Source organism: Vipera berus (genome assembly GCF_964194415.1).
Source record: "Vipera berus genome assembly, chromosome: 1".
Lineage (NCBI taxonomy): Eukaryota > Metazoa > Chordata > Lepidosauria > Squamata > Viperidae > Vipera > Vipera berus.
The window spans coordinates 335,346,368-335,370,629 of record NC_138202.1 but is presented as its reverse complement, the minus strand read 5'-3'; the positions used below and the strand labels follow the sequence as shown (position 1 = coordinate 335,370,629).

Here is a 24,262-nt window from a genome sequence, read left to right as displayed (position 1 = left end):
TGGAATACTGTATCCAGTTTTGGTCACCATGATGTAAAAAAAGATGTTGAGACTAGAAAGAGTGCAGAAAAGAGCAACAAAGATGATCAGGGGACTAGAGGCTAAAACATATAAAGAATGGTTGTTGGAATTGGTTATATTCAGCTTAATAAAGAGAAGGGCTAGGGATGACATGATAGCAATGTTACAATATCTCAGGGGCTGCCACAAAGAAGAGGGAGTCAAGCTAGCCTTACATTTCAAATCTGTAAGGGGCTGCCATAAAGAAGAGGGGGAATCAACCTATTCTCCAAAGCACTTGAGGACAGGACAAGAAGCAATGGATGGAAACTAACCAAAGAGAGAAGCAAGCTAGAACTAAGCAGAAATTTCCTGACAGTTAGAACAATTAATCAGTGGAACAACTTGCCTCCAGAAGTTGTGAATGCTCCAACACTAGAAGTTTTTAAGAAGAGATTGGACAACCATTTGTCTGAAATGATATAGGGCTTCCTGCCTAAGCAGGTGGTTGGACTAGAAGACCTCCAAGGTCCCTTCCAACTCTGTTATTCTATTCTATTCTATTCTATTCTATTCTATTCTATTCTATTCTATTCTATTCTATTCTATTCTATTCTATTCTATTCTATTCTATTCTATTCTATTCTATTCTATTCTATGATGATCAGAAGGAAGGTGAATGGACTCAGTTATGGGAACAATGGGTGCAGTGTTGGAAGACTTGAAAGACTCTGTTAGGGACACAGATCATCATGGAGAAAATCCATGGGCTTGCTAGGAATTGAAAAATATTTGATGGCACATAATCAATCACAATGGAAGGACCAACAGTGATTTTTCATGGAAGAAGATACATTTCTTCAGATGGTCCCTCTTGTGCCTACTGGCATCCTTCTTATTCAAATGGCATCCTGCAAATGGAGTATAAGAATGTTATCACATTAAAAAAAACTATTCATAAAATATGAAAGCCTTGTTATCATCCCTTTCACTTCCTAGAACAATTACTTGCTGCTCTGACATGTGACATTGTTGTTCTATTCTAGAAAAAGTCTCACAACCACACTTTCCTTATTTATTTATTTATTTAGATGTGAGCAGGGTTTGGTATACTTACCAGCCTCAGGAATGAGAATGGTATGCTCTGCTTATGAGGAGGAACTTCAGCTAACTGGCACAGTCACATAACACTAGGAATGTGTAATATTTCACATTCAAAGGGAAAAAGCTGCTTAGGAGTGTGCAGGAATAGCACCTCTCTGCAACTCCATAAACTAAAAAATTCTCTTCTAGGGGTTATGCTGCAATGTGGAGAGCTGCTAGATTAGAGGTCCCCAATCTTTGGGGCACCAGGGACTGGTTATGTGGAGAAAGGTTTTTCCACAGACTGGAGAGGGTGTGGTTTTGTGTGCTCCCTCATCCTGCGGATGGGGCTTTCCTTGTTTGTGAGGCCCAGTTGCTGGCATGCCATGGCCCGGTACTTGTCCGTGGACCCGGGGTTGGGGCCTCCTATGCTAGATAATTTTGGGGGGGAAAAACTTCAAAAAAAGAAGAGTTACAAACAGGTGCTACACGAGGACTCCCACATGTTTGGTAGCACCTTTTTATTTTGAATCTATAAAATTGCTTTATTTATTGATATTTATTTAGAAACTGTCTTCTCCCTCATAAAAGCTATATATAAATACAGTTAAAACAAGAATAAAAAATATTAAAAGGCAGGGATTTTTTGCATATAGAAGTGCCTGGGCATGTTTATATCAAAATAGATCTTGGCTAGTTGGGGATAAAATAGGCCAACACATAGACAACAGCTTATACAATACTGGATGAGATGAACCAGTAGCTTCTGAGACAGGCTTTGGGTAGCATCACCAATATGAAGATAATGCATTTTTTGTTCTTTGGTTCTTGGGCACGCTTCCACTTTCTACCGTGTTCCTGCAGAACAGCTGCTGTTCATGAACACTGTGTTCCCTCTTTTCTTTTTCTTTGGAAGACACTCCTACTTCCTCATCCTATCCATACTGAGTGTTTTACCTATCTGCAAGCATAACTGCAGGCGTGAATGAGTGAGCAATAATAGTGCTGGGAAGCTGATTTTTCCTTTAAATTGGCATTGGCTCTTCCTTTTCATTATCGACAATCAGTGCAAGGTTTACAGTGAAACCAGACTCACAGGCAAACGGGATAGGAGAGCAGTTGCCTTGATCATATTGCAAGGAATCTGGCTAGCTAGTACAGGGGTCCCCAACCCCCAGTGCGTGGACCAGTACCAGGCCGCAGCATGCCAGCAACTGGTCCGCACAAACAAGCAAAGCCCCATCCATGGGATGCAGGCAGCACACAAAACCACGCCCCCTCTGGTCCGCAGAAAAACCTCTCTCTACGGAACCAGTCCCTGGTGCCCAAAAGGTGGGGGACTCCTGAGCTAGTACATCTTCTGGACCAGAGTTTGTTCAAATGTTTTTGAGCAACAACATTTATTTTTATGTTACAGATGCTTTTGGGTTATATCATTGTGATCTAAATGGCTCCAAGAAGTAAGATAAAAATACAGTAACAATTATTGTATTAGTAAAACAAACCATCAAAATAAATCAGAACCATAATTAGAAGACTCACGATAACTGCCTCTTTTCCCTTTTAGCACTTCTGTTCCCCTGTGTTTTGATTTCATCTAAATATAGTCAGCAAGTCATAATGTGCTTAACCGCAATGTGTTGAATAGACCACATTTGGCTGGGCTTAGCCATCTTTGGAAGAATAGAATAGAGCTGAAAGGGACCTCGGAGGTCTTCTAGTCTGACCCCCTGCTCGAGCAGGAGAACCTATACCATTTCAGACAAGTGACTGTCCAGTCTCTTCTTAAAACCCTCCAGTGATAGAGTGCTCACAATTTCTGAAGGCAAGTTGTTCCACTGGCTAATTGTCCTCACTGTTAGGAAGTTTCTTCTTAATTCCAGATTGCTTCTCTCCTTAATTAGTTTCCATCCATTGTTTCTTGTCCTGCCCTGTGGGTGCTTTGAAAAATACTGTAAGTTGACCCTCCTCCTCTTTGTGGCAACCTCTCATACTGGAATACTGCTATCATGTTGCCTCTGTGTCTTTTTTTCTTTAGACTAGCCAAACCCAAGCCCTGCAGCCATTCTTATATGTTTTAGTCTCCAGACCTTGGATCCTTTTAGTTCTCCGAACTTTTTCCAAGGTCTCAACATCTTTTTTGTAGTATGGTGACCAAAATTGATTGCAGTGTTTCAGGTGTGGTTTTACTAAGGTTTTATAACTTCGCATGATCTTGATCTTGTTTCTATGCCTCTGTTTATACAACCCAGGATTGTGTTAGCTTTTTTGGCTGCTGCTGCACATTGCTGGCTCATAGTCAAGTGATCGTCCACTAGGACTCCAAGGTCCCTCTCACAGTTGCCGTTTTTAAGCCAGGTCTCAATGCAGTTCAACAGTGGGGAAAAAAGGCAGGAATAACCAAATGCACAAGTACTGAATAGACAGCACCTGGCTCAACAGTGGTCCCTGTGAGAGGGATTTAGGTGTCCTAGCAGACCACAGTGTAAATGTGAGCCAGCAGTGTGCTGTAGCTGCCAAAAAAAACAAACCAATAGAGTCCTAGCCTTCATCAACAGAAGGATAGCATCAAGATCATGAAAAGTGATAGTACCACTTTATTTATTTATTTATTTATTATTTATTAATTTAATTTGTATACCGCCCTTCTCCCGAAGGACTCAGGGCGGTGAACAGGGCAATACATAATAAAAAACAAGATACAAAAATTAAAAAATAATTAAACAGCAATGCCCGTAATAAATTAATACAGATTAAAAAGTTAAGATCAATTTATAAAACCCAACCCCATCCCATCAGGCCAGGCCAGCTTGTTCAAAAAAGTAGGTTTTAAGATCGCGCCAGAAGGAGCGGAGATCAGGCGCCATCCGGAGCTCGACCGGAAGATGGTCCCATAAATCCGGCGCGCCCACAGAGAACACCCTTATACTGCACTAGTAAGGCTACACTTGGAATATTAGATATAGTTCTAGCCATCATGACACAAAAAGGATACTGAGTTCCTAGAAAGAGTGCAGAGAAGAGTATCTAAGGTGGTATGGGGTCTGGAGGCTAAACCATATGATGAATGGCTAAGGAAACTAGGTTTCTAGAGAAGGCTTAGGAGTGACATGATAACCGCCTTCCAATACTTCAAGGTCTATCATAGCAAACAGCAGGTCAATTTATTCTCCAAAGCGCTTGAGGGTAGGACAAAAAGCAATGGGTGCAAGTTTGTAAAACCAAGTGGAATTAAAGAGAAATTTCCTGCTAGTAAGAACAATGAATCAATGGAACAGCTTGCTTCCTGGACTTGTGGGTGCTCCATCACTGGAGGTCTTCAAGAAAAGATTGGACAGCCATTTGTCTGGGATGGAATAAGAACTCTTGCCTTGGACAGGGGATTTGACTAAAAGACCTCCAAAGTCCCTTCCAGCCCTATGATTCTATGATGCTGTGGCTCTATGAATCATGCGTTCTTTCTTATCAACACGGTATAACTGTGGAGTCCTGTCTTGGTTTGAGCAACTTCTTCCTCTATTTTAAGATTAAAATAGCATGTGTAGGGAAATAACAGAGTAGCCTATGTAAAGACAGTGAGAAGGGAGTCATGCTGCAAGAGGTTTAAGTAAGCAGTTAAGGACAACTGAGGGCACCAATTCATGATATACACTTTACCAGATTGAGTAAAGACTTAGCAGAGGCTCTCAGGCAGCATACTATGCTTGGTTAGTGTTAAATTTGGCTTTGTTTTGCAGCTTCACATATTACATAAACTGAGTCCATTTAGTTAATTATACTTGTGCCATATAGCTTAATTCAGAAACCAGATTAAGCATGTTGTGTGAATGCAGCCAGTTTTTAGAATAGAATTCAAAGAAGCTTTAATTTGGAATAGTTCAAAATTGAAGTAGGGGAGGGTAATTAAATAATTCTCAGCTACTACAGGGGAAAGAATTTCGGTATTTTTTCTTTTTATTTTCAAAACAATAAATGGAAACTTCTGGACTAATATAATCAATCAATCCATACTGCTTTATATAGAACCAATAGAAATACTATCCTCTGTCCATTCCTTATGTTTTCCACTAAGCTTTCATGTTTACTGCCAGAATCCAAAGTGATGCACATGGAGCGTGGAAACCCTTGTATTATTCTTCCATTGTTGAGAAACAAAGATAAATACTTTCCCATTATTCAAACCTTGGGTGATAAGATTGTCACTTAATTCTGTTGAAAGCTGTTTATTTCAGCTAACCTCTTTGAAGTGTCATCTTAAGTGGTTTTGCTGTTTGTATTATCTATTTGTCTTTTGGACATTTTAAAGACCGTATCCAATATTTGCAACACACCTTTAAACAGTTTATGTGCTCTTCTAAAACATGGTGTAGAGGAAAAAAATGCTTGAACTTTGTACAGTTGTAGGGGGAATCTGCATAATACCAATACAGATTCTAGCTTTTTCCACATCTGTCCTAGGTTTATGACTAAGTGTAAAGTCCATGCATGAATCCATGATTTCAAAGTCAGCCAAGCTTCCTAGTCTCACCCTGGCCACAAAAAATGTACTTAATGACTTACTTACATATTTCTTAGATCTATAAGAACTGTCAAACTCAATGTGACTTTGCTTAATGTTTCTACAGAACTGCACTTATTGTTTTCCAATTTTTGATAGCTGAATTGCACAAAGCAAAATATTGCCCTATTTTCACACAGAGCCTTGACAAGACATTGCAGTGTATGAATGCAATAAATTATATGATAGAATTACATATTTTAGGAAGCCAGGATTGGCTTCTTACTACTTTGCATATACTTGGAAAGAAAACTTATTTTTTGGCACTGTGTCATGTGTGAAGCAGCTCTTGGCATAAATATCCAGCCAACACTCCTCTACTGTGCACATGTTCATATAGAATGTTTAAAATGAGTTTATTGCCTGGGGCATCTTACTCTAGTCTGGCATAGCTTTTGAGTTTAATCATGATGCCAGAAGGGAGAGTAGAAATGTTGGTGATGAGGCAGCCATCCAGATTCCTTCAAAAGCATTTCCTGTATTATTAAATCAGCACCTTTTCAGAGTTTTAGCCAGAATACATACAGAATAACAGACTAATAGAATAACAGAGTTGGAAGGGACCTTGGAGGTCTTCTAGTCCAAATCCCTGCTCAAGCAGGAAACCCTATACACCAGACATGTCAAACACAAGGCCCGGGGGCCGGATCTGGCCCGCGAAGTGGTTTCATGCGGCCCGTGAAGCCATCCTGGAAACAGTGAGGGAACGGCCCCCACTGCCTTGGCCCTGGCCCAGAGACCCTCCTTCTGCCAGAGACCCTCAGATCTGTCCCACTCCTGCCCAGGCCCCCATAGGCACCCTTGATGCGAACGATGTAGAGCTGGCCACGCCCACCCAGTAGGCCATACGCACTCTAGCCACGCCCACCCAGTAGGCCACGCCCACCCTGGCCATTACCCACCCGGCCCCTTGAGGGCAACTGCAATGCTGATGCGGCCCTCAGTGAAATTGAGTTTGACACCCCTGCTATACACTTTCAGACAAATAGTTGTCCTATCTCTTCTTAATGGAGTCATTTGGGAACATTCAGCTTCTGAATCTCTTTTAGAGAGAGAGTCCATGACCCTGAGCCACAGACAGAAGCTGTTCATGGACTTACTGGATTCTTAACGGTACTTCAGTAGCTCCTAATATGGGTCTGTTTTGTTTTTGCTCAGTAAATAAAAAGTGGCAACGGGATGCTTTGTCCATCCCATCATGTTACAGATATTAATGTATTTTATTGTTGAGGTTGTTTCCTTGTATTTAGTGTTCATAATGTTTTCAGCAACTTTGTATTCCAGTCCAAGATTGGTGGATTCAAAATAACAGTGATGATGATAATGCAGTGTGGCTTCCTTCTTCTAAGCCTATTTTTGAGCTAGAAATATAGTTATTAAAGGGAGGTTTTCCTTCTACCAACAGGATGAACAACTGAGAATGTGGCCTGAGACCCATTTTTTTAGTCCCAGCTCTCCCAAAATTTGCCAGGAAAACATGGTTGCAAAATGGAAATATTTGGAACCATAACTAATTTCCTTCCTTCCTTCCTTCCTTCCTTCCTTCCTTCCTTCCTTCCTTCCTTCCTTCCTTCCTTCCTTCCTTCCTTCTTTCCTTCCCAAATTTCAGAGGAGAGCAACTAAGATAATCAAAGGCCTGGAGACTAAAACATATGATGAACGGCTGCAGGACTTGGGTTTGGCTAGTCTAAAGAAAAGAAAAAACAGCTGGACTAGAAGACCTCCAAGGTCCCTTCCAGCTTCTGTTCTGCTCTGTTCCTTCTTTCTTTCTGGAAGACAACCATTTTCTGTTAAAAAAATAAATAAATGAAAAGATGAAAACTCTTCAAATAAAAATGAGCCAACCATCCTCAAAGGAAAAAAAAGATTACATACACCTTTAATATCCCTCCATCAAGTCTGTGTTCCTTGGAGGCTGAAAATACCTGCAGTCAAAATTCTGTGGGCGTGGAAGGGGGGAAATGGATCCCAAGCACCCAAGAGTTTGAATTATTTGTAGAAATAATAAAAAGGCCAAATACAAATAAAATAAATAAGATGCCTGGAAAGAGGAAGAATTTAGGAAGTTTGTAGAGTGGGAAGCAAAGCACCTGTGGTTGCATGAAAGCTGGAATCAGAATCAGAATACAGCTGGAAGGAACCTTGGAGGTCTTCTAGTCCAGCCCCCTGCTCAAGCAAGCGATCCTATACTATTTCAGACTAGTGACTGTCCAGTCTCTTCTTAAAAACCTGGAGTGCCCACAATTTCTGAAGGCAAGCTGTTCCACTGGTTAATTGTCTTCACTGTCAGGAAGTTTCTCCTTAATTCCAGGTCGCTTCTCTCCTTGATTAGTTTCCACCCATTGTTTCTTGTCCTGCCCTCTGGTGCTTTGAAAAATAAATTGACCCCCTCCTCTTTGTGGCAACCTCTCAAATCAGGGGTCTTCAAACTCGGCCCTTTTATGACTCATGGACTTCAACTCCCAGAATTCCTCAGCCAGCATGCCTGGCTGAGAAATTCTGGGAGTTGAAGTCCATGAGTCATAAAAGGGCCGAGTTTGAAGACCCATGTCTCAAATGCTGGAATGCTGCAGTCATCTTCCCCCTAGTCTTTCTTTTCTCTAGAAAAGGAAGGGCATAGGAAGTAGACTTTGTGTGCCATTGGCTGCCTGAGATGTTTTCAGTTTTATTTTTCTTATCGTTATCTCCTAAAAGATTTTGTTGCATGCTGGTGCCCTGTCAGGATTTATCAATTCTCATACCTGCTGAGTCAGCAGAAAATTCTCTGTGTGTGCCTATGATTATGCACAGGCATGCAATTGGCCCATGCAATTGTTATTTTATATTGATGCAATACTTCAGACCCCTTGAACTCCCCATCCCTAAACTGCAGCCCTTGTTTTTTAAAAGAACTAAGCATCTCAACTCCTCATTCTTAAAGCGGTGAACTATAAAGGAAGACCATCTCAGCCTATGGTAGTAGATGATGGATTGGGGGGGAAGATATTTTAGATAATTCCTTTTGCAGTTGAATAGCTAATAAAACATTATAAATACAGCTTCTTGTCCAAAAATTATACTCCTTTTTGATGCTTTCAAGCAAAGATTATGTGGTTAATCATGTGTTCTACTTTATTAATGAATAAAGAACTCATATTTGCATATAAATCAAATACTTCTCAAGGGATAAATAACATTGTTTTGTTTTTAGATAAAGATTTGTCTGAAATTAGTGCTTATCCCTGCTTTATACATCATGTGTGAAGTCTGAAAGTTTCATTCCAAGTTTACAACTGCTGCACTTGTTATTAATGCTGACAATTTAAATCCTAAATTTAAGGCCAGGATAAAATTACGAGATTCTTTTCCGTAATCCTGTTTTGGATGAATGAATGAATGAATGAATGAATGAATGAATGAACGAACGAATGAACAAATGAATGAATGGTGATGAAGAAAGGCAGGGCCTTCTCAGTGGCTATTCCATTATTATGAAAAATCAATCCTGGCAGTTTGCCCACCTATAAGAAAATAAGTTTTTTCCCCATGGGCTTTGTGTAAAGGTTATGCATTATTTATAACATTCAGCTTTAATGTATTTTAAACTCAATTTTATAATACTGTCATGTTAAGCTATTGTCAGTTGCCTCCAGTAATACCTCATCAGCATAACAAGGTTTGGGACAAGAATTTTTATATAAAAACATTTTTAATAATTATTTTTTAATTTTGAAGCATGTTTATGTTTACTCAGAATTATAATTTGACTGAGTTTTCTTCAATTTATCACTTGCAAAGAAAATGAACCACAGCATCCATTATTTTCAGCTAACATAGATAGGGATGAGAGAATTTGCAGTCAAACACAACTACAAGGCACAGTATAATTGAAAATTGGCTAATTTGAACCAAAGGTCCTTTTTCAAAAGGCACCTGGGCTTTGTTTTTCCTTGAAGATGTTTCATTTCTCATCCAAGAAGCTTATTCAGTTCAAAACTCAGAACTGAAGAAGCTTCTTATGTTAGATGTTTTGTGCCAGCCATGGCAGTTCCCCAAAAAAGGTCATCGGATGGGAGCAAAGAAGCCTCTTTGCTCCCACTGGTGGGTCAGGGGTCCCCGGCCCCTGCAGCCCCATTGGCGAGAGAGTTTTATGGTAAGGGAGTGGCTGAGACCCCCCATAAATACCTCTGCTCAAGGGGCTGCTAGCTTGCTTGCTTGCTCTCTCTGTTCTCTTTGTTCTCTCTTCTGCTTGCTTGCAACCCAGGCATGGAGGCCTCCATGCCAGGGAACTCTTTCTATTTACTTTATCGTTAAATAAAGCTTTGAATGATCACATTCCTGCATGATGCCTTTTACTTGGAAGCACCTTAACGATCCATCGACCTCGTGAGACCATCTCACATCTTAGATGAGAAGCAAAACATTTTCAAGGAAAAACAAAGCCCAGGTGGCTTTTGAAAAAGCACCTTGGGGTCAACCATGACTTGGATGACCGAAAATCTCCATAGACATTTAACTATGCACTTTGGGGTGGCTATTTTGGACTTTTCCAAGACACTGCATAAGAAATATCACAATGGGTTGAAATAGGGAATCCAGCTTTATGAAGCAACAGCAGAAATACTTTTAGTCTTCAGTCAGAGGACTCCAAATCTGGAAGTCATACTTTAACCCCATCTGGCCATGACAGGAATATCCAGCTTGCAACTCTGGCCTGCTGGCTATGCTCCAGTTGCATGCATTTTTCTTTTTCTGTTTACTTCCGGAGAAATGGCTTGCAGCCTGGCAGGAAATGTTGGCTGTGAGCAGAAATGAATCATTCTTGGATAGTAACTGAGGAGCTCAGAAAAAATTTAAATGTGCTTTCCATCAGAAGCATTTGCCGAGTTTCATTTGATGCTTAACATTCAAGAGTGGAGATGACTATAAAAAGAAAGTGAAAGGAAATAAAGGGGAGGGAAGAAAAAAGGGGCGGGCAGTCAGGACTTGTTGTTCCGGATGCAGCAGAGGCTGTGAAATGACAAATATGGAGACCATCTGTGGTGGAGTGAATCATGAGGGTTAGGGAAAGCTAAGGCAGCAAATGCAGAAGAGAAAACTAGAGGCAGTTCTAAAATGCACTCTCCAGCTTCACAGATACAAGAAGCCATCATCTGAATCAAGATCTGATGCGAACAAGCACTCTGCAAAGCCCTGATGAGGGCTTGAAAACAGCATCTTATTTCAGCTACATCCTTAACCACTAACTGCTGATAGTTAGAGATAAGCTGCCAATGCATAGGTTGTTGTTTTTTTCTGGGTAAGAGGCATTGTTGCATTCCTGACATGTATTTTACTCCTTTTAAGTGTGTTGTTCTGGGTAAAAAATACATACATGCTGCCTCTGGGGGAAATATAACTGCATTCTCCACATCTTGTAACAGGATGTTATGTAAGTTAAAGATCTCACATGTCTGTCTGGGTACAAGACTGGGGAGGGCTGGTGTGCTGTAGGGAGATTTTTGCTCATCCTGGGCCTGCAAGTTGGGTGATTCTAAGAGAAGGCCACCTGGTACAATTTTTCGCCTTGTGAAAAAAGTTGCTTTTCCCAATTTTGCATGATTTTTTTTTTACTTCTGTCTTATCCCATAAGGACCAATTCAATTAAGAAAAGTCAATTCTTCTCCAAAAAGGAAATAATAATAATAATAATAATAATAATAATAATAATAATAATAATAATAATAATAATAATAATAATTTTATTTATATACCGCCCTTCTCCCGAAGGACTCAGGGCGGTGAACAGGGCAGATATATAAAAATACAAAAATACAAAAGTTAAAAGAAAATTAAACATATGCCCAACTAAAAACAATAAATACATATATTAAAAATGACAATAAAAACCCAACCCATCCCCCATCAGGCCAGGCCGGCTTGTTCAAATAAGAGTGTCTTCAGATCGCGACGGAAGGAGCGAAGATCGGGCGCCATCCGGAGCTCAACCGGCAACCAATTCCATAGCTCAGGGGCGCCCACAGAGAAGGACCTCCCCCTGGGGGCCACCAATCGACATTCTCTGATCGGTGGCACCCTGAGGAGGCCCTCTCTGTGGGAACGCACAGGGCGGAGGGAAGTTGATGCCGGCAGCAGGTGCTCCCTAAGGTACTCCGGACCCATGCCATGTAGGGCCTTAAACACCATTACCAGTACCTTGAATCTCACCCGGAAGACAACTGGCAACCAATGCAGCTCACGGAGCAGAGGTGTAACATGGGAGTATTGGGAGACTCCCAACACAACTCTCGCGGCTGCATTCTGTACCAGTTGGAGCCTCCGAGTGGTCCTCAAGGGCAGCCCCATGTAGAGAGCGTTGCAGTAGTCCAGACGAGAGTTCACGAGCGCATGAGTGACCATACATAAGGCATCCCGGTCTAGATAGGGCCGCAACTGGCGCACCAGGCGAACCTGGGCGAAGGCCCCCCTAGTCACAGCTACTATATGGTCTTCCAGAGTGAGCCGTGAATCTAGGAGGACTCCCAAGTTGCGAGCCCTATCTATGGGGGGTAATAGTTCACCCCCCCATGGAAAGAGATGGAATGTTCTGAATATCTCGTGATGCCGGTATGCACAGCCACTCAGTCTTGTCGGGGTTGAGTTGAAGTCTGTTCCTCCCCATCCAGACCCGGTAATACCTTCTCCTGGATCTGGATATCATCCATGCTACCACCTTCAAAAGTAACTGAGATAATCAAACAGCTGTTTTAGTTAGTAGTTTCATTCTCTTACCTGTCAGTTTTAGTCTCTGCTTTGCACATCTAACTCTTTCAGTGATTTTTTTCCCCCCTGTGTTTTCATGCTATCTGCACATGGTCACACATTTATGTTGAGTTGGATTGGCTCAAAACTGAAATAAACAGATGAAACTGTTTTGCTTCAATGCAGTCTTGGGATAAATCAACACAGGGTTTAATTCACTTGGAAAATCCCCTGCAGAACATCCCATCCTTGAAGCAAGCTTTTTTTTCCCCCTTTACTTTTCCATCCATATCACACATAATCCAAGGCCATCTAAAGAAGCTGAATGGTGCGAGTTTCAGAGCTAATGAAAGGGAGTATTTTTCTTTTTCATCAGTCCCCAGTTAAATTGTAGTACTCACTACCAGAACTTGCAATGCTAGCCAACCTGAATTTCTTTACAGGGATTGAGACAAATCCATAACGCTAGCAATGATAATATAGAGCTCTTATCATTTTTTGCAGTAACGGAGTTGTCATGTCTCTCAGTACCGGTTGCTGGGGAACACGAGTGGGAGGTGTTATGTGCTGTTATGAATGGGTACTAGATGGCCACATTAGATTTCCTGAATCCAAAAAGGAACATCTTGAATCCTGGTTGCTAGGGAGCAACAGTGGAGAAAGACTGTTGTAGCCCATCTTGTACAAGGTGACCTTCTCTTGACCATTGGGTGACACTGAATATTGGATGAGGAGAACCTCCAACCTGATTCCACAGGACTCTCCTTATGTTCCTAAGGAGTTCACGCCCCATATTATCAAATGCTCCTTTACACAAGTGTATGTCCCTTGAATTGATTCACCGGCAAGTGAACAGAATACTGAACTGTGGTACCTAGGAATGATCTCGGGAAATGGGCCCAAGGATGCTGCCTAGAGATTTGTCAGATCAGAGACAGCATCATTCATGACTGGATGGTAGATGGGGCAAGAGGCTCAAAAGAGACCCTCCCTAATTCTCAGGAATAAAGAAGATGGGGGGAGGGGAATTGTACAGGTAACTCTTGACCTACAGCTACAATTGAGCCCAAAACTTCTGTTGCTAAGTGAGACATTTGTTAAGTGAATTTGCCATATTTTACGACCTTTGTTGCCACAGTTGTTAAGTGAATCACTGCAATTGTTAAGTTAGTAACATGGTGGTTAGGTGAACCGGGCTTCCCCACTGACTCTGCTTGTCAGAAGGTTGCAAAATGTGGTCATAGGACTCCGAGACACTGCAACCTTCGTAAATATCAACCGGTTGCCAAACATCCGAAGTTTGATTATGTGACCATGGGGATGTTGCAACGGTGGTGTGCAAAACAGTCATAAATCACTTTTTTCAGTGTCATTGTAACTTTGAATGGTCACTAAATGACTGGTTGTAAATCGAGGACTACCTATACTTTCAAACTTGCATGTTTCTGTTAATGTAATGTAATAAAGTAGAATTAGCTAACCTGGTCATGTTTCCTGACTGGCTTGTCTGATAAGGCTGATAGGAACTAGATGAGACTTTGGTCAGTTCTATCAGGGCAGGTTTCCTTTTATTATATTATACTGCCCAAAGTGAATTTCTAGCAGTTCACGTCCTACAGCACTGTTTTTCAACCTTGGCAACTTTAGGATACGTAAAGTTCAACTTCCAGAATTCTCCAGCCAATATGCTGAAGTCCACACAACATAAAGTTGCCATGGTTGAGAAACACTGCCCTAAATCACCAAGAGGTAAGTTTTGGCTATCCAAGTTCATATTTTGCAGCTCTCAGAATTTCATCTGACTGTTTGCTGTTCCCCTTCATTCTGAGAGGAGTTATAACAGAACAGAGTATAACAGAACAACAGAGTTGGAAAAGACCTGGAGTCTTCTAGTCCAGGGGTCCCCAACCTCCGGTCCATGGACCAGCACCGGTCTGCAGCATGCCAACAAGCAGGCCACACAAACAAGCAAAGCTCCATTCTTGGGTTGCAGACAGTATTCAAAACTACACCCGCTCTGGTCCATGGAAAAACCTTTCTCCATGACACCGGTCCCTGGTGCCCAAAAGGTTGGGAATCTCTGTTCTAGTCCAACCCCCTTCTTAGATAGAAAACCTTGTCCAATCTCTTCTTAAAAACCTCCAGTGTTGGAGCACCCACAACTACTGGAGGCAAGTCAATTAATTGTTCTAACTGTCAGGAAATTTTTCCTTAGTTCTAGGTTGCTTCTCTCCTTGATTAGTTTCCATCTATTGCTTCTTGTCCTGTGTTCAGGTGCTTTGGAGAATAGGTTGATTCTCGCTCTTCTTTATGGCAGCCCCTTATAGATTTGAAATGTAAGGCTAGTCATAAAAATGGCACATCATCATTTCAAAAAGCAGAATTGCCTACATATGGCAGCCCCACCCACATGTGTGATGTGGTTACCTCCCACCACCACCACACACACACACACTTTGTGGCCTTCAGCCTAATCTCTTCCCCCAAATATTGGGTAGCCCATGGCTGCCAAAATGTAAAGCTCTTATTTTACTTTTTTTTAATGCCTCGCTACAAGAAGAAAGGATCTCCATATGTTGATCAGTGTGATAGGGACTGAATAATATTTTTGCTTTTAATCCTGGATCAGAACAATTTGCAATGTAAAATAAAATATGTGAGAAGGTGTTCCTCCTTGCCCCTTTGTTAATTCTGTCATAATCTCGCTATGTTGCTCAAAATATCTGCCAAATAGTCTGTTGTGAGTTGGTATTGCATATTCACATATTTAAATTTAATTAACCATTGAGCGGTTTGTGGGCATTTTTTTCTTTTCTTTTAGATAATATTTAAACTTACATTGACTAACAAAACACTGAAAATAAAAATCAGGATAAGAACTAATGAAGCAAGGATATTTTGTGAGGATATAAAAATAAATTTGATATTAAGGGAAGTACAATGCGGAAGAGTTGATGTGGTGAGGTGTTGTATTTAGATAAGGGCCTCTCGAGTTCAATCCATCATTAGCCATGGAAATTTTGTGGAGAATCTGAGCCAGTCACTCTCTCTTAATCGGACCTACTTCACAAGGCTGTTGTTATGGGGGGAAAATGGAGGAGAGTCTGCTGTGTATGCAATCTTAGACATCTGGAATGGAAAACCCATCAGTATCAATAAATAAAGTAGCTCTTGCATAGATAAAGGGAATTTATCAGGATTACTTTATAAATAGAACTATAAACCTTGAAATCAAAATGGAATAAAATAATAGTTTGAGATTTTTTTAGACTCTCCCTGTTGACTTCACATTTTGCCAAACAAAGAAAATTGTACCTCAGTTTTCTAATATTTTGCTATTTTAAATTTAGCATGTCACTTCAAAAATTGTATGGCTTCCTTGTGCTGCACCTCTTTGGCTTGGTAATGGATAATAAATATTAATATTGTGTATTTTTTCCAAATTTTCTTAAAAAATAATCAAAATAATGAGAGTAATTAAAAGGCTATTGCAATCAGAGATAACAATATGTATCTATATCATTATAAGCCCCTCCGATACAATCTAGAATGGTTAATGTAATGCAGTTTCAAAGCACCATCTATGAATTATTTTTATACTTGGTTTGTGATGACTTGCTAAAATAGATTGAAAAGGAAGTTTATACTTTGCCCAGCTGACTCATCCAATTCAGGTCCTCTTCTGATGTTATTTAAAGACCCGTAAGACAGCTTTTAGTATTTTATATAGACGTTCTGTATACAGTATTACTGATGAAATTTTATTGATCTAAGGTGAAGTATATCTTTCTTTGTAACTTAACATTTTTGATTAGTAAGATTTGATAAGCTTGAGAAAAAAAACTCTGCTACATTTGTCTCATTTGAAACTTGGAACTTAGGATCCATTCTTCTGCACAATGAATTCAGTATGCATAATTTAATTTAATTTTTTAATTTTATTAGATTTATATACCACCCTTTCCCGAAGGACTCAGGGCAGTTTACAGGGAATTTAAAATCAGCAATACAAAATACAAAAGTTAAAAAACAATTTAAAAAGATTAAATTATCCCTTAAAATAAAAACCCCAGTTAAAAACTCTCAGCCTGGGCCGGAGAGCTCAAAGAGCCAGGTCTTCAGGTCCCGGCGGAATGAACGAAGGTCAGGGGCGGTCCTAAGCTCCACGGGCAGCTGGTTCCAGAGGGCAGGCGCACCCACAGAGAAGGCCCTCCCCCTGGGTGTTATCCACCGGCAGTCTTTTACCGCTGGCACCCTGAGAAGACCCTCCCTGTGTGAGCACACTAGACGAAGGGAACTTGATGCTGGCAGAAGGTGTTCCCTCAAATATCCCGGACCCAAGCCATTTAGGGCTTTCTAGGTCATCACCAGCACCTTGAACCTCACCCAGAGGGCAACCGGAAGCCAATGCAGCTCGCAGAGTAGAGGTGTTACATGGGAGTATCGGGAAGCCCCCATCACAACTTGCGCGGCCGCATTCTGCACCAGTTGAAGCCTCCAAGTGGTCCTCAATGGCAGCCCCATGTAGAGAGCGTTGCAGTAGTCTAAACGGGAGGTCACGAGTTCATGAGTGACTGTGCGTAGGGCATCTCGGTCCAGGTAGGGTCGCAACTGGTGCACCAGGTGAACCTGGGCAAAACCCCCTCTGGTCACGGCACCTATATGGTCTTCAAAATTGAGCCGTGAGTCCAGGAGGATGCCCAAGTTGCGTAAATCAGCCTCATAGTTAGAAAAGTATTTAAATGCCTCAAAGGCTCTTTTTGAGAGCTCACTTCAAACAACTAGACTTCATGGTAAGAGATGGAGGTTTCATGGAGTTCCATTTGAAGAAAAGCTGTGTATTTGTGGAGCACCACAACCATTGAAGTTATTGGACATATTCTTTTTGATTACTAACTGTACTCTGCTGCTTATTAAGATTCTTATTTAAAAACTAAAAAAATACCGAGGCTCCAAGAGAAACTGTCTCACTTTTTGCAGGGAACGAACCTATATATCACTAGTAAAGCCACACTTTTCATATCAAAGCCATCTCCAAGGGAACAGAATATTTAGATCAAATTGGGGCTAACTGTAGGGGTGACAACTGATCCTATTCTTTTCACTGCATTTACTTGTATATTACTTTTATGCTTTTGATATGGTTAAATAATTAAATCAATAAAGATTCTATTCTATTCTATTCTATTCTGTTCTGTTCCATTCTGTTCTGTTCCGTTCCGTTCCGTTCCGTTCCGTTCCGTTCCGTTCCGTTCCGTTCCGTTCCATTCCATTCCATTCTATTCTATTCTATTCTATTCTATTCTATTCTATTCTATTCTATTCTATTCTATTCTATTCTATTCTATTCATGCTGTATTGGTAGTACAGAGTACAGAAAGCAAGTTTGGTATAGTGGTTAAGGCACAAAACCTTTTCTTTCAGCCCTAGGAAGGAGAAAATGCCCAACACCTCTGAAATCTTGCCAAGAATACTGTAGGGGTCTTGTCCAGGCTGTCACCAGAAGCCAATGCTGTCTGGACAAAAACAAAAAACAAAATTTTTGCAGAGTCCTATACTTTCCCATAATTTGAATGGATTGTACTTATGTTTAAAATATAGGTCGTTAAGGAATAGGAAATCAAGGGAAGGTTCAGGAGAAGAACCTATTTCCAAACTTCAATAATAATTTTAAAACATTGATTCACGATTGTAGCTATCATTCCGACAGTCTATCAGTAATCTTCAACTTCCCGCTCAAGCAGGAGACCCTATACCATTTCAGACAAATGGTTGTCCAGTCTCTATTTGAAAGCCTCCAGCAATGGAGCATCCACAACTTCTGAAGGCAAGTTGTTCCATTGGTTGATTGCTCTAACTATTAGGAATTTTCTCCTTAGTTCTAGATTGCTTCTCTCCTTGGTTAGTTTCCAACTATTATTTCTTATCTTGCCTTTTTGTGCTTTGGAAAATAGTTTAACCCCCTCATCTTTGTAGGAGCCTCTCAAATATTGGAATATGGCTATCGTGTCTCCTCCAGTCCTTCTTTTTATTTATTTATTTAGACTGGACATACCAATTCCTATAACCATTCTTCATATGTTTTAGCCTTCAGCTCCCTAATCATTCTTGTGGCTCTTCTCTGCACTCTTTCCAGTGTATCATCATCTTTTTTATATTGCGGTGACCAGAACTGGATGCAGTTGGTGTTTAGTTGTTTGATTACTTGTTTCTTTTAAATGACAAGCATCAATGCATATTTGTATATTTCAATATTTATTTCAGGTATAGTATATTAAATTTCCATCACAGTTTTGCTTGCATGCCTGATCTAAGGTTTTTTTTTATAATTATATATAATTATGTAAGAAACCAAGTAATAAACAAAGGAGTTAGAAGTATTTAAACATAAATAAAATTTTAGGAAAAGCAGTTATTTTCATTGCAGTTGTTTGTCAAGCACTATCAAATGTGTTACCATGAATTCTGTTTTTAGCTTTCACGAGCAAAAATAATACTTATGTTTTTTGATCATGTTCAAGGTGCCAATCCTTTGTAATAATTTCTCTAAATAACAATTCACCTGATACAAGGTCCAGTAAGATTTAGGAGAAAACAGAATGATGTTTTCAGGATTTTTTGTGCCAGTTTCTAAATATCTAAAACATAGATTTTATATTCCTTTTTGCAATGTTTATAATATTTAAGTGTAAAAATTATTACATTGTATCATTTCATTTTCTGTTACAATTTGATTAAGGGAACTTTTGTTTCCATCTGTTAATTTGGTAAGTTTAGATATATTGGACAACCCAGTGATCTAATGGGTCATCCTTTGAGAAAAAGATAGTTCAGTTTGATGTGACCAGAATTAACATTAAATTTTAGGCTGATCATATTTTTTTATCCCGATGCTGGACAGTTCCATGATCATCTAAGAAGAATATATATCATAAATAAAGAAAAATTTATAATGGTAAAACAACTTCAGTAATAAATCAATGTTTACTTATCTAGATGTAGGGAGAAGAGCAGGCTGAGCTAGAAGACAGAGTTATACATGTCATCATTTTGGAGTCATTGCATTGTCACAAGAGACCCAAGTCCAGCCTCCTGTGAATTCTGTCGAGACTTACCTAGTTCCAATTTAGATTTGGCCGTTAGTTGACTAGATTCTTGTGTACAAGTAGCAAAAATAAACTCTTCTGTGCTTTGAACTCAACAAATGTTCCTGGTTATTTGCACCTGACATTAAACAAATAAACAAAATGACCATGGATGGCCAAAATAGCAGTGGGAATGGGAGCAACTACTGACTTCCTGCTGGCTTCCCCATTGACTTTGCTTGTGGACCGGGCATAGTGTATCAGAAATCATGACCATGTTATTGTGGGCATGCTGCAGCAGCCGCAATTTTGCAAATAAAACTGGTCTGAACATTGTGGAAATCTCAGTTCCAACAGATCCCAATTTTTTTTAGGCATTCATTGTTTTTTAGGTATATTAATTCAAAAATTGTTGTGCATTTGGGCTAACTTGAGGGTACAAACATAAACACAATGTGAGTTTTAGTAGTACATAGAAACTGCTTAGATCTGACTGATTTGGGAAAGCTGGTCAGACTTAGTACTTTGATGGGAGGCCATTAAGAAATCCAAGGGATGTAAGATAGGAACAGAACTGAAAGGGGAAAAAACATTCTGAAACAAACACTTATTTTTTGTTCCAAGAAATTGATGTGGCTGAGACTATGAAGTTCTTTGGAGTTATCCTGGATTTGAAGGAGACCTTACTTAATACACTCTATGTAAATAAGATCTCCTTCAAATTCAGATTAGCTCCAAGGGACTTGATATTTATAGTATTTTCTAGTATTTAGAGAATTCAAAATGCTATTTGTTATTCATGTAGAATAATTTTTGTCAAAGTATTCTCTATAGGTTTTTTCTTAATAAATGCAGCTGATTTTTACTAAGTATACATGTAGTAACATTCCAATTTTTGTTTTTAATTTTTCACAGAAGAAGCTAATAATTTTACCGTTGGTATATGTCACCCAAAAAATTATCTAAAATGTATAAAGGCATTTCAAATTTATCCTACAAATATAATAATAATTTATTTTATTTTTATTTATTTATTTTAATTCCATTTATATCCCGCCCTTCTCCGAAGACTCAGGGCGGCTTACAAGCTTAGCAGTAGCCTTCATTCTATGTATATGCCTGCTTATTAGGGCTTTCACACACACACCCCAAGCGGCATTATTACAAAGTCAGCTAATAATAATAATAATAATAATAATAATAATAATAATAATAATAATAATAATAATAATAATAATAATAATAATAATAATAATAATAATAATAATAATTTAATTTTTATACCGCCCTTCTCCCGAAGGTCTCAGGGCGGTGTACAGGGCAATACAATAAAATACAATATATAAAAATTAAAAGAAATATTAAATACAGTAGCCCAATTAAATAAATTAATACAAAATGTTAAAATACCCCTAAACCCATCAGACCAGGCCGGCTTGTTCAAATAAATATGTTTTTAGGTCACGTCGGAAGGAGCGAAGGTCCTTGAACAACAAGAAAGGACATTTTATCATGCTTACAGAAAATTTTGGATTCAAGTACATATACTGATTCAGAGATTAGTGTATAATTGACATCAAGGTTATTTCTTTTGGGATTGAGGAACAAACAATTGGAAGAAATCATGGAATTTAGTTTTTTTTAATGATAACTACAGCAAGATTATTATGTACAAAATGATGGAAAGATTTGGCTTTACCTACAATGGAGGAATGGCTGATGAAGATGATGGAACTGGCTGAGATGGCCAAATTGACTTCTTTCATCAAGAAAAGACAATATCTATGTTTACTGCTGACTGGAAACTCTTTTTGAGTAAACAGACAAAAATGGTTTATGATTTTGATGATTAGGCAGGATAGATTATAGAAGAAAAGAGAATTATGTTGTAACCATAAATAAGGGATAAATTTACAATTGTACTTATAACTGCTGTGGAAGATGATCAGATTTTTTTCTTTCTTTTCTTTTTTCGCACTTTTAAGTTTCTTTTTTAGTCTTTTTACTCTTTATATTAATTTTTATTAGTTTATTTAATTTTGTGTGTGTGTGTTGAGTGTGTGTATAAAATGAAAAGTTAAAAATAATTTTATATGTATACATGATACTAATAATTTTGGAGAGGTTTACAAGCTCATAATGGCTACATTTCACATGAATGAGATTTGATTTAATTGTCTTCATTATTCTATTTAGAGCAGCATAATTTCTAGGCCCTTTGTACTAATTCTCCATTTGTTTAAAAAAAATCTTTTACAGATTTTTTTTCTTTTAAATCTTGCTTTAAAAAAAAATAGCATATCACACTTACATAATGCCCCCTAATAATAGTTTGTATGGCATTTTATACCAGATTCGTCTTCAGATACATCATTTGATTTTAAAAACAATGGAGAATTGATCTGTCGAAAACATTAAATCGGGAGGAAGCTCTAAAATATATTTTGCTTCAGTAGTGCAATAATTGAGAGTGTTTTAGAATAGGCAAAGTTGCTGATCTTTTTTTTTTTGTCTATCATGTTCAGCCGCTCTAATTATTTTTTTCCCTTTTTAACTGTCTTGTTCTGAGCATCAAGAAGAACAGTAGGCTTTCAAATCCAGCTGACTAAATTAATCTAAACAGCATTCTTTCCTTCGCATGCACAGACACACACCCGCACACACGCTCTTAAATTCCTCGTTCTGCTTTCCCTCCCACACCTGGATTCATAACACATTGCATAAGAAGCTGTGAAAGAAACTCCTGGTGCCAAAGTTGGAAGCTGTTTCCCCCCCTACGTTTCTTCTCAGATACAGCACAAAGTATCATCAGGGGTTAGAGAGGAATTATAGAGGGAGGTGGTGGTGACTCACTGCTCGCCATTAAGAAACTGTATGCGTGTGTTTTTTTAAAATAAATTAGTGGGTTTGCAATTGTGTGCTACCTAGAAACAAGGAAGAAATGAAGGGGAACCAAAATAATAACCTGAGAATATAAGAAGTATTCGTAAACATTTTCAATCATGTCTAGATTGTATGTAGTTTACTTAGGGTTTTGCAATATTTTCAGTAACTGAGTATGCAAATTCTCCCTCTGCTCACATAGCTGGAAAGTGAAGGTTGGCCGTTCAGTACAGGTATTTTTAATTTAGGTGATATGCAATTGAATAGGGAGGGGGGGAAATATATGCAGGTGAGGAATCCAGTCTATTTGGAATTCAACCACAAAGAGAGAAAAAAGTGGGAGCTGCACAAGAGAATGTTCACATGGCTGAAGTGGATCTCATATTGCTTTCAAAATCTTTGGATTCATTTTGTACGAGCTATAGAATCATGGTCAGTCCCTAGACATGCATTTAAATTCAGTGGTAGAGAGAGGTTTGGAGGATGTTGTAAAAAGAGAAAGGATTTTTTTTCAAATGGGTAAAGAGCAGGTAGGAGAAAATGTAACTACCTTCTCTTGAGCTTCTCCACAAGTGTCATTCCTGGTTTAAAAGTAATTGTGTTAGAGTATTGTTCCATACACCTGCAGTTTGACCTTTATGTTTCTAGTCCTGATCTCCCAGTGCAGATCATTGTCTTTGCTTCCTTGCCTCTGCCAATATTGTACTACCCAACCTGACCTTCTAATGCCTTTATGCTCTTTTGTTGATAGATCCTAAGTAGTCAGAAGTACCCTTCCATGCTGATTCCAAGTGGTACTTGGAGGTGCAATGCTTTTGGACATGTAGATTGCATTGGTTGTTATTATGACCAAGTACAAATGCTTGTCCTGGGCACCATGAATTTGACTGATGGGTTTTTAAGATCCGAGGTGTGCCCCTGCCTCCACATTGTTGTTGTTAGCTGCGAAGTTGTATCCGACCCATCACGACCCCATGGACAACGTTCCTCCAGGCCTTCCTGTCCTCTACCATCTTCTGGAATCCATTTAAGCTCATGCCTACTGCTTCAGTGACTCCATCCAGCCACCTCATTCTCTGTCGTCCCCTTCTTCTCTTGCCCTCAACCTTTCCCAGCATTAGGCTCTTCTCCAGTGAGTCCTTCCTTCTCATTAGGTGGCCAAAGTATTTGAGTTTCAGCTTCAGGATCTGGCCTTCTAAAGAGCAGTCAGGGTTGATCTCTAGGACTGACCGGTTTGATCGCCTTGCAGTCCAAGGGACTCGCAGGAGTCTTCTCCAGCACCATAGTTCAAAGGCTTCAATTCTTTGGCGCTCAGCCTCTTTTATGGTCCAACTTTCACTGCCATACATTGCAACTGGGAAGACCATAGCCTTGACTATACGCACTTTTGTTGACAGGGTGATGTCTCTGCTTTTTAGTGTGCTGTCTAGATTTGCAATGGCTTTCCTCCCAAGGAGCAAGCGTCTTTTAATTTCTTGGCTACAATCCCCATCTGCAGTGATCTTGGAGCCCAGGAAAATAAAATCTGTCACTACCTCCATTTCTTCCCCATCTATTTGCCAGGAATTGAGAGGGCTGGATGCCATGATCTTGGTTTTCTTAATGTTAAGTTTCAACCCAACTTTTGCACTCTCCTTCTTCACCCACAACAAGAGGCTCTTTAGTTCTTCTTCACTTTCTGCTATTAGAGTGGTATCTTCTGCATATCTTAGGTTGTTGATATTTCTCCCGGCAATCTTAATTCCAACTTTTGATTCATCTAGCCCTGCCTTTCTCATGATGTGTTCTGCATATAAGTTAAACAGGCAGGGCGATAGTATACAGCCTTGCCGGACTCCTTTCCCAATTTTGAGCCAATCAGTGGTTCCGTGTCCAGTTCTCACTGTTGCTTCTTGACCCGCATATAGGTTTCTCAAGAGAGAAATAAGATGGT

General features: G+C 39.5%; 1 protein-coding gene across 8 annotated transcripts in view; it reads left to right on the top strand.

Annotated features, from left to right (window-relative positions):
- The window catches only part of PTK2B (protein tyrosine kinase 2 beta), a 117,856-nt gene that overhangs the window by 5,626 nt on the left and 87,968 nt on the right, over positions 1-24,262 (top strand). The gene's annotated exons all lie outside the window — the stretch shown is intronic.